Source organism: Myotis yumanensis, unplaced genomic scaffold (assembly GCF_028538775.1).
Source record: "Myotis yumanensis isolate MYYU_CA2020_CCGP unplaced genomic scaffold, mMyoYum1.0.hap1 SCAF_2, whole genome shotgun sequence".
NCBI lineage: Eukaryota > Metazoa > Chordata > Mammalia > Chiroptera > Vespertilionidae > Myotis > Myotis yumanensis.
In genome coordinates, this window is record NW_027223753.1 from 172,877,214 (window position 1) to 172,888,165 (window position 10,952).

Below are 10,952 nucleotides of genomic sequence, written 5' to 3' on the forward strand. Positions count from 1 at the left end.
GCTTTAATCCTCACAACTCCACAGGAGCTGTGCTGTTCTCATCCTCTGTTCTTTGTGGAAGAAGAAGCAGAGGCTGAGAGGTTCTGCAACTTGACCACATCACACTGAGGAGGAGCCTGGATTTAGCCCAATTACTTTATCTCTGTTAGCCCCAAACCAAAAGAATATAGGGCCCAAAGAAATTTGAGGAGTCCGGCGGCTGGACACTGCCTAAAAGTGAACAAATTGTTATTCTTAATAATAGGAAAAATAACTGTATTTGAAGGAAAGTGAAAAAAAGAAAAGAAAAATGTATTGCATTTGGTTAACAATTAAAAGAATAAAAAAAGTTGTTTACCCACATAATTTCAATCAGCAGAAAATACCTGGAAATCAATATTGCAGAAGAGACCTTTACCTGTTGACTCTAGTGAGAAGCTGATGTTGAAATGATTTCTACTTTGGGTTTAGAAGGTAAACAAAAGGTAAATGATTACATTATTTCTGGTTAAATGTTTTTCAGAGGAATGCTAGTCAATTCAGATAATCACACCTATCTCTCCGGCTGGTTTCTGTCATTAACTTTTGATACCTTCAAAACCAGGTTAGTGGCACTCTTCAGACAAGAAGGAAGATGAGAGGTGAACTCAGCATCTTCTAAGGAGCCTATGGTCTGCTTGCTGGGGACCTTGGTCACGGAGATGTTCAGAAGAGGTGTGGCTTTACCATCCCAGGGTTGTATGATTACAAATGAGGCCACTCAGACAAGTAGTACAATCTTGCCTCCAGTGGCCTCATTGCCTCCAGTGTAACTCATTGCACCTCAGTACCTTGGGACACTTCTTTACCCATCGTGTAGATTCCTGGGGTTGGAATGGATCCTTTCAACAGTGAGTCAGTATTGTAAATTATGTGGATCCATTTATTGACCTGTATTGATTATTCTCTGGACACACATTCATTACCTTCAAAACTAATTTCTTACTATTTTGCTAGGTGCTAAGGATTCCACAGGTGGAAGGCATAACTCTTGCCTTCCAGATGCTCCCTGCTGGGTCAGGCTTCATAGCACTATGCTTAGCTTTTGTGAGCTCACAAAAGAAGTATGAACTGTGGTTTCTGCCCTCAGCCTGCATTAAATCCAGAGGAATAGAATCCCTGAGTTGTAAGCATTCTTGGAGGACAGGAATGTCTATGCCATTTTCAATCTTGTATCTCTAGCACCTGCTTCCTGCCCAGCACAGACTGAGACCCCTACATGATCGCTGAGGGGCTCTATGCCGGTCCTCCACTCAACTCGGAGCCCTCCCTCCAGTGTCTGATGTCTGCTCAAGGACATTCAGATGAAGGAATCTGTCCACCACCTTGACAGCCCATTCTATTGTGAATCATTCTCGTAACTAGGAAGTAACTAGTTTCCTCCATATTGAGTCAACACCTGCCTATCTTGTAACCTCACCAGTGGATCCAGGGTCTCCTTAAAGAACCACACAGACTAAATCAATTCACTGATCCATTTATTAAAGCACAAATGTTGGGCTTTAATAAATGTTATATTCAGCTAACCTCTTCCAACCTCCATCAATTCTGTTCCTTGAATTACTCTCAGGTGATTTAGTTTTGAGACCACCTCATCATCTTATTACATAGACCAGTCTGGCACCAGTGGTTTAAAAATGGGATGAATCATCTTATGATTAGGAATCAAATGAATTGCATAGCTATCTGAGTGTGTGTGCACTTGTGCGTGCACATGTGTGTACAAGTGAAGGACAATTCAACAATTTTAGGAAAGGAGGTAGGCCTCTAGGACAAGAGGCTTTCTCCTGGTTTTTGGAGATTTATCTGGACTCTTAAAATGATTAACAATTAAATCAACCAACAGAGAGGCCATTCTTCTCTATAGATTGCCTTGATTGTACTTCTTGAATATTGAGACAGAACGTACTATATGAGCCTAGTGCAAAACCTGTAAAAAGGGACCATGTCTTCACTCATCTTGAATTCAGCAAGGCTCTCAGCTGGTGGCATTTCTTCACTTCTTGTGGTCTGACCTCTAGAAAACACTTAGGGAGGTGGAAAGTATTTGCTTCTGGTGTTCTTGTTAGGACATTAGAAGGTGGCAAATTGAAATTGAGAAGGTGCTGATCATAGGGTCAGGGCAGGTAATGTGGGCAACTTTCCACACTGAGATTGTGCAATAAATAGGCAGCCAAATCATTTGGTGACATTAAGCAACAATTGAACCTCCAGGATTCATATTCTAATGGAGACTGAGGCAATGGGAGGATGGATACAGCAGGAAGGTAAGGGTGGGTAAGATGGAGAAGGGCCAGATGGGTGGGGGGCAAGGGGATGGTCAAGGAAACAACAAAACTGTGTCTGTCACTCAGATTTGTCTCCTGGCTTGGCTCTGCCTTGAACTCATTACCCGAGTCCTGTTGTGAGAAAGAACTAAAGAGGGTCTGTCAGGAGGGACCCTAAGTTTCTGTTTTGATGTCACTGACAGCCTCTAACACACAAGAGCAAAGAGAACTTCTCCCGCGGTCTGCACAGAACTCAGTATGGCCCTGGGTGTGCCATGGCGTCTGCGGGGCAGGAGAGGGCAGTGTCCAGCAGTCAGGGTGGTGCCAGGCCAAGGCTCAGGTGGCAGTTCCCAGGGCCAGGCAGCCATGCCCGGGAAGCCAGTGGTGCCCACAGAAGAGAGAGGTGCTCTCATGGTCCCTGTGCCAGTTGATTGCTGTTAGAAAACAATGTCAACTCAGTATAAATAGGCAAACACAGTATATTTTTGAGAAGTGAACAGAGAATATGACATTTAACCAAAATAAATGCGGGAATATCACATTTAGAAAGGAATAGGAAATGATAACCCAGGAAAGCTTAAAGCATTAGAGGCCACATATAGTCAGGTTAGTGTAGAGAGAGGGAATGGCAACATTATCTTTTTGTAAAATATCCAAAACTAACAGTTCAAGGTTTATTTACTTTCTGATGTAGTGAAATGTAAGTTCAAAGTCAGTTTGTTAATCCTAAGTTCCTCTGTCCATGAGCTCACAGGTAAGTCTACGGAACCAGAGAGACGCTGACCAGAGAGCCTGAGGCAGGAGGGGTACAGGGTGACCTAAAGTGGAGACCTGTGGGGTGTAGGCCCCAATTCCCATAAGCAGTCGCCTTTCTGTGACATGAATGATGGATGTTTCCTCAGGCTAACATGAAATGCTGCCTGAGTGCCACTTTGTGACACGTCAGCTGCTCTCTCCCCACCCCAGGCAGGTTACCCTGAGCCTCGCTGCTGAGTAGGAATGTAACCCACCTCGAAGCCACAGTTCCTCCTCTGCTCTGTCACTCTGATGGCATCGCCTAACTCTGAGGCCAGTTTTCCTGCTGTGGTGAGGGGAACAGCCATAACCCCAAGAGGAGAGCTCTCTCTCTCTCTCTCTCTCTCTCACCTCTTTCACTTATTGGGGGTGCAAAAGGGTAAAGCCAGGGAGCCTGCTACTCTGGAAATAAGGTCAGTCATGGTGGCTGTCAGACCTTGGTTTTTTGGAACTATCTCAACTGCTTAATTTTTCTTCCTCAGTAAAGATAACTTGCTAAATATTTAAATAAGTCTGATTTAAATTTCCTATGGTTCTACACTTTCCATTCAGATAATTTCATGAACTAGGAAGAAGTCGTCTTTCAGAGCGAGTTTGCAGGGGCTGCTATGCTGCAGCTCTCCGGCTTTAGCTGGTGAGGGCCTAGCTCTGTGCCGTGTGTAGGAGAGGGACACAATAACATTCCAAAGAAGGTGTGTGAAGATGGAGGGAGAAGATGATGGAGCCCATGCGCTAGGAGTGGAGGAAAGGGCTCAACACGGGACCCAGCACGTCATTAGGAAGGGTCTTCCCATGAACAAGAATCATCTTCAGCAAACACTGGACCAGCGATGACACACCCTCTTTCTTGGATCCCCCAGTTGATTGGAAAGTTCCCCAAGAGCTCTGCAATGGGAAGGAGTTGGAGAATAGGGGTCAGTGGGGTAACAAGCCAGGGGCTGAGCTCTGGGCATCCTTGGTCCCCCGGGGCCTCCAAACTTCATGGACATAGCAGCTACTTAAGAAATGTGTAATAGCCCTAACCGGTTTGACTCAGTGGATAGAGCTTCGGCCTGCGGACTGAAGGGTCCCAGATTCCATTCTGGTCAAGGGCATGTACCTTGGTTGCGGGCACATCTCCAGTAGGGGGCGTGCAAGAGGCAGCTGATCGATGTTTCTCTCTCATTGATGTTTCTAACTCTCTATCCCTCTCCCTTCCTCTCTGTGAAAAATCAATAAAATATATTGAAAAAAAAGAAATGTGTAATAAATCAATAGAGTATATTGTTTTCCTCTTCTATTTCCTTTTGAAGAAGTCTGCAATTGTTCCTAATCGTCTTTGTACCAAAATGCAGCTTGTAATGTCTTCCACAGCTGAGCTGAGCTCTCCCCTTGCTGTCATTTGCCCACTCCCTCTCTGCACCAGAGACTGTGGGCTTTTCCGAGAGTGCACAGAGCGCCTGCCTGAGTCATGTGGGGAGGGGCAGGCATGAGTGGCCAATCCGTAGTGGGAGTTAAACTGACTCTAGAACAAACTGGAAACCTGGCAGTGGCAGTTCCATACATGACTCCTTATACAACACACAGCCCCAGCCCCTCCACGGTAGACATCGCCCTCTCATGGAAATAAAGAAACATTCTAAAAAAAATGTTCCTTGCAGGTGCTCAGCTTTCCCTCTGGAGTGTTTTTGCAATTGGAGCCTGAAAGCTCAGCTGTGATGGGACTCTGACACCAGCCAGCTGGCCGTTGCCTGCTGTCAGTAGTCAGGATGGCTGGAATTCTGAAATGGAATAATATCACCGCTACAGGAACAACTAATGCATTGTGTTATGGAAAATGAAAACCCTAATGTTTCCTTTTTTTCCCCCCTTTTAATCTTTATTGTTGAAAGTATTACATAGGCCCTCCTCCCCACATTAACCTCTTCCAGCCTGCTCCCATCCTTCCCCCTCCCCCCCCCAGGTCCCCACCACCCCACTGTCATATATGCATACAAGTTCATTGGTTGATCTCTTCCCACCCACCCTCCCCTGCTTCCCTCTAAGATATTTCTTAAAAAAATGGCTGGCTGAAGACTCACAAGACAAATAATCACACAACAAACCAAAACAAAGAGAAATAAAAAGAGATTCAAACAAACAAACAAACAAAGGTAGGAGAATTATGCCAACATACAATTAGAAAAAAAAATTGTTTAAAAGGTAGAGGACTTTAAGCCCAGAACCATGTAAATAGCCTATATTCTTAGTAGGAGTGGATAGTTATTCATTAAAATAAATGAAAAACTGAAATGAAAGATAATTCTATACGTTTACATTTTACTCATATAGTCAGTACATACAATAATTCCCATAATCTTCAATATAAAGGAGGAGGTGCATACACAATTTTTACCAAAACACAAATTCTCCCTCTGTGCCCCTACATAAATGTCCAGAAGGAAATTTTGTTTTTAACACATGCCAATCTGTGAACCAGCCTGGAAGGAACACCTGGGCTGGCTTGCCCCTGCACACACTCCCCCTGTAATAACTGCACTGAGGCCTTGACACTCTAGTTGTTCATGCATACTTCTCATGGACTCCTCCTCCGTGGAACATTCTCAGAACTCGGCCTGGTTCTAGCCCTTCCAGTCCCCTCAGCCATCTCTCTGCACTTGCCCTTGGCAATTATAAATAACATGAGCTGCAGGGGTTTCCATGCAAGTAGCCTCTTCAATGTGGACCTTGGGGTGAACAACTGCCCTGGTTTCCCTATGGGTTTCTGGGATATGGGGCTTCCAGTGCTAACACTGGAAACAAACAAGTCCCAAGCAATCAGGGATGAGTTGGGGCCCCTAGTGCTGGTTGGTGGAGTGGGGGTGTCATACCAAATATTGGATATGGACAATTTTTCTAAAAGGTAAAAGCATGACAGCCACATTAGGCATCCCTTGTAAGCACCTAGATGTGAAAGTGCTGATCCCTAGAACCCAGTAAGGGCTCAGAAAGACTAAGTTATGTTGACATATCTCCTTTCCTAACAGGCAGTTGTATAACTGGATTTCAGCAAGGCATCTCAGCATACATATCCTTGTAGGCACAATAAAGTAATATGGCTAGATACAAAAAATTAGTTCTTTCCATGGAGGTAGATATGACTTTGCCTTGGAGACAGATTTTTAGTGGCAAAATCCAAGAGTTGGCTTTCAACTCTTTGACCAACACTTTTATTCATTGTTTGGATGAAAATCTTGATGTCTCAGCCAATTGAGAGGGTAGATCAAATCAAGTGGAGAAGTACAGACAAAATATTGGCTGATTGAGTAGGGATCCCAAAACATCTCAACAGTCTGGACCATTGGACTAAATTGAATGAGAGGTAATTGAACAGGGATGGATATGAGCACTTCATCCCAAAGTCCCAGTCCACCTCTCCCATGTTGAGGAGTGACTTGCAGGTTCTCAGCCACATTTTAAAAAGCAAAAACAAGAACAAAAAAGACTCAGGTGAATTTTAATAATGTATCTTATTTTAATACTAGTGTCCTGATGCACATATTCATGCATATTGAAAGGAAATTAATTAGAAGAAATATTTTAATATTACTATTCGTGTTTTGCTAATGAAAAGAAAATTGGATTCTACCACGTCTCCTATCTACCTACTCCAGGACTTCTGTGAAGATCAAATGAGATGAGGCACAGGAAAATGCTTCACAAACATTTGGTTAAACTGTAAAATGTTTGCACCTGGCTATAAAGCAAGTTGGGTTCCTGGGCTAAAGAAACTGCAAGAAGGCTAGTCGCTAGGGAGAGGAAGCCAGACATTGCTATGTGACGTCATTACCCAATGCCCACAGCAACTGTTTCTGGCCTGGGCTGTGGGCTGCATTTTGCACCATGGGGTCTTGGCAGTGTTGGCTGCGATTTGGTGGGGGGTCACTCCGGGGTGGTGGCGGGGCCTGTGTCCCACTTGGGGGAAGCCCAGTGTTGGTTTGTCGGTGCCAGGTCCATGGTGTCGTTTATTTTTAAATGGCCAGTGCATATCACAGCAGCTCCTGCGTTGAGCATCTGGCCCCTGGTGGTCAGTGAGTGTCATAGCAACTGGTCGGATGGATGAACACTTAGCCTTTTATATATATATATAGATATTTTACCAACCATATCCAGAATACTATAATTTCAACTTGTAATCAACATATAAAATTATCATTGGTAGCAGTGCTATCGATAGAATATAATGTGAGCTACATCTGTTTTCAATTTTTTAGTAACCACATTATAATTTTTTACAATATATTTTTATTTCTTTCAGAGAGGAAGGGGGAGAGAGAAACATCAATGATGAGAGAGAATCATTGATTAACTGCCTCCTGCATGCCCCACACTGGGGATCGAGCCTGCAATCCAGGCATGTGCCCTGACCTCCTTGTTCATAGGTTGATGCTCAACTGCTGAGCCACACCTGTTGGGCAGTAGCCACATTTTAAAAAATAAAAACAAGAACAAAAAAGACAGGTGAATTTTAATAATGTATCTTATTTTAATATATTTTACCAACCATATCCAGAATACTATAATTTCAACATGTAATCAATATATAAAATTATCATTGATATCTTTTTCGCTTTTTTTCTGTCTTCAAAATCTAGCGTGTATTTTATGCTCCTAGCACCCCAATTTGCACTAGTCACATTTTAAGTGCTCAATAGCACATGACTACCATATTGGACAATGCAGCTTCAGATGATTTTTATTGACACTCCAGACTGCCCTCCACTTTTGTGGTTCTCAAACTGGCTACATTAGAGGCACTCTGCCTAAAGTTATACCACTCCTAAGTGTTGATTTCTTTTAGTGGAAAGAAAAAGGGTCTGGGCCCTAGACATATAAATCACTGTAGAAAGTGTATTGGTGCCAACTGCTGTGACCCGTATCCACCCATCGCTCATCAGTACTGGTACAATTTTAGTGACTGAAAGACTAGAGTTTTTTTCAAAATGAACACTTACCAAACTGTTTTTTATTCTCTGCTTATCTCCTGAAACCTTGTATATGCCTTTTTGTTCAGGGTAGATGTTGAAAGCACTTATCTTTTTTCAAAGAAGACAATAAAATCCTCATTCCATTCTCATTTCTAATAGCAACCAATGCAACTTTTGAAATTGGTTTTAAGTTTCCATATTGTTTCCTTTTCCAAAAACAGTGATTTCTAAGCACCAACACCCAACCAGGATTCAGGAACCTGGCAATCTAACCAATAGTAAGTGCAACGGAGGACTAGGAAGTAAACAAATCAAATGAGTAGCCCAAATGTGTTAGAAATGCACAGAAGCTCAGGTTAAAACATATCACAATTATTATTCCCATTTCCCAGGTGCCACAGAGATTGAGTCTAATTCCAGGCCAACCCTTTCTGCTTAATTACTTCTCTCACTGGAATGACATTTTTCCCTTCAGGACTAAAGACACTGTTATCTATTCTCCCACCATCACTATCTAAAATCCTTTTTACACAGTATTTATTTTCTCTAAGTAGAAGTCATGAATTCATGGCAGTGGAGAGTACATTCTATGGGGCAGACTGCCTGGGTTCAAATACTGGCACCACTGCTTGAAAACTATGAGATGTAACTCAATTTCCTCAACTGTAAATCGAGGATAACAGTCCCTCTTCCATAGACATGAGCTCATCCATACAAAGCACTTGAACAGAACTGACCCAGAGTAAGCACTCAGTATTTTTTATTTTTACCGAGAAGAGAACAGGTTTTCACAATCCTTCACTTGAAAACTGTAACATACAGAAGCTTCTGGCTTGAAGGGAACTTTCCTGCTGACTACTCCACCCTCCCAAGTCCAGGAGGCGCTGCTGCAACATTCCTCAACATTCCTGGACAGGTGTGTATCTGTGGCCCATGTGGTAGGGAGCTTGCTGCCTCAGGGACCACCACTCCATTTTTGACAGCAATAACTTCTGGGGATGCAGTTGTACCACAGTGCAAAGAGCTTGGGCTTTGGAGCTTGGTTTTATGATCTTTCCATCATCTCCATGTTGTTACTATGGTTTTCTTTACTACAAGAAAATTTGGGGAACTTTGATACAAATCCTTCCACATTACAATGTGCTTCAGAGAAAGCACTTAGGGTGAACTGAAGCTTGGAGTTAATTAATGAGAGAATATTTTTATAACTCATTAAATCATGGCAGCCTGCAGCATGAATAAACAGGAGTGACAAAGCCTCACTAACATTTTTATTTATAACAAGAGTATTATCTCTATGGGGTCTTTCTAGCAAGATAGTAACACTAGCTTACTATATGACTGGCTTGCAAAAATCTTGGAAAAAGGGGGATCAGCAAGTGCAAATAATGGCCAAGAGCTCTCCTGGCTACAATACGTATGGGAAATGTAGATGATTATTTCTATGAAATGCTCAACTAGGGCAACTCAGTATGTAATGAGTAGTAAGTGTACAAACAGTCCACTAACTTACATATGTATTTACTAGAGGCCCAGTGCACCAAATTCATGCATGGGTAGGGTCCCTAGGCCTGGCCAGCAATCAGGTCCGATCGGGGCCTTCCAGTTGCCGGCCAGGGCCTCCCTTCACTCCATGCCGCCCCCTGGTGGTCAGTGCATGTCATAGTGAGCGATTGAACTCCCGGTCTCTCGGTCGAACTCCTGAGGGGACACTTTGCATATTAGGCTTTTATATATAGAGATGTGGTTTCATTTCATTTCTTTTTTTTTTTAATATATTTTATTGATTTTTTACAGAGAGGAAGGGAGAGGGATAGATAGTTAGAAATATCGATGAGAGAGAAACATTGATCAGCTGCCTCCTGCACACCCCCTATTGGGTATGTGCCCACAACCAAGGTACATGTCCTTGACCGGAATCGAACCTGGGACCCTTCAGTCCGCAGGCTGATGCTCTTTCCACTGAGCCAAACCAATTAGGACTCATTTCATTTCTAAGGAAGATTTTTCAGTATATCAAGTAAGCCTTTTAATTTTGGTTTTTTTTCCACAAGTGAAAACAGAGTTGAAATACTTAAGTCCAAAGAATGATTGATGCTAGACGTGTACTGCTTTTTACCTTATTCTTAACTTCTCTAAATTGATGAAATTCCCTTTTTTTTGCCCTAACTGGTTTGGCTCAGTGGATAGAGTGTCAGCCTGTGGACTCAAGGGTCCCAGGTTTAATTCCCGTCAAGGGCATGTACCTTGGTTTCGGGCACATCCCCAGTGGGGGGTGTGCAGGAGGCAGCTGATCGATGTTTCTAACTCTCTATCCCTCTCCCTTCCTCTCTGTAAAAAATCAATAAAATATATTTAAAAAAAAGAAATTCCCTTTTTTTCACCTTTTCCACTCATTTTTGTAAAACAGGGGCAAAATGCAATAAGACATTGGCTGCCCCACAGCCAAAGGTGGAAGGAAGGCTGCTGGAACTACACTGATGGTTGAAAGGCAGCTCCACTCATTGCAACAGAAAATCATTCCATGGCATTGAAACACCTTAGCTGAGGCAAGGAGTCCCAACAATAGATGCAAAGTAGAGTGTGACATGACTGTGTAACGCAGAGGTCACATATCATCTGAATTAGGTACTACAGGAGAGGCAGATGTAACTTGCAATTCCCCTTAACATTCACTTTCTAGAGCCAGTGGTAATCCTAGTTCTTAACACAAACCAAAGGCTTTTTAATCCTCAGGTCAACTGAGATCCCATTTTTTTCACACTTTCCACTCATTGTTGTAAAACAAACAAAATGTAATGAAAAGGCATTGGCAGCCCCACAGCCAAAGGTGGGAGGCTGCTGGAACTACACTGAGATCCATATGTAAAAGTGTCTTCTAAACAGAAAAGTATCCATATCAGATTTTATTATTCCCAAATTAAGT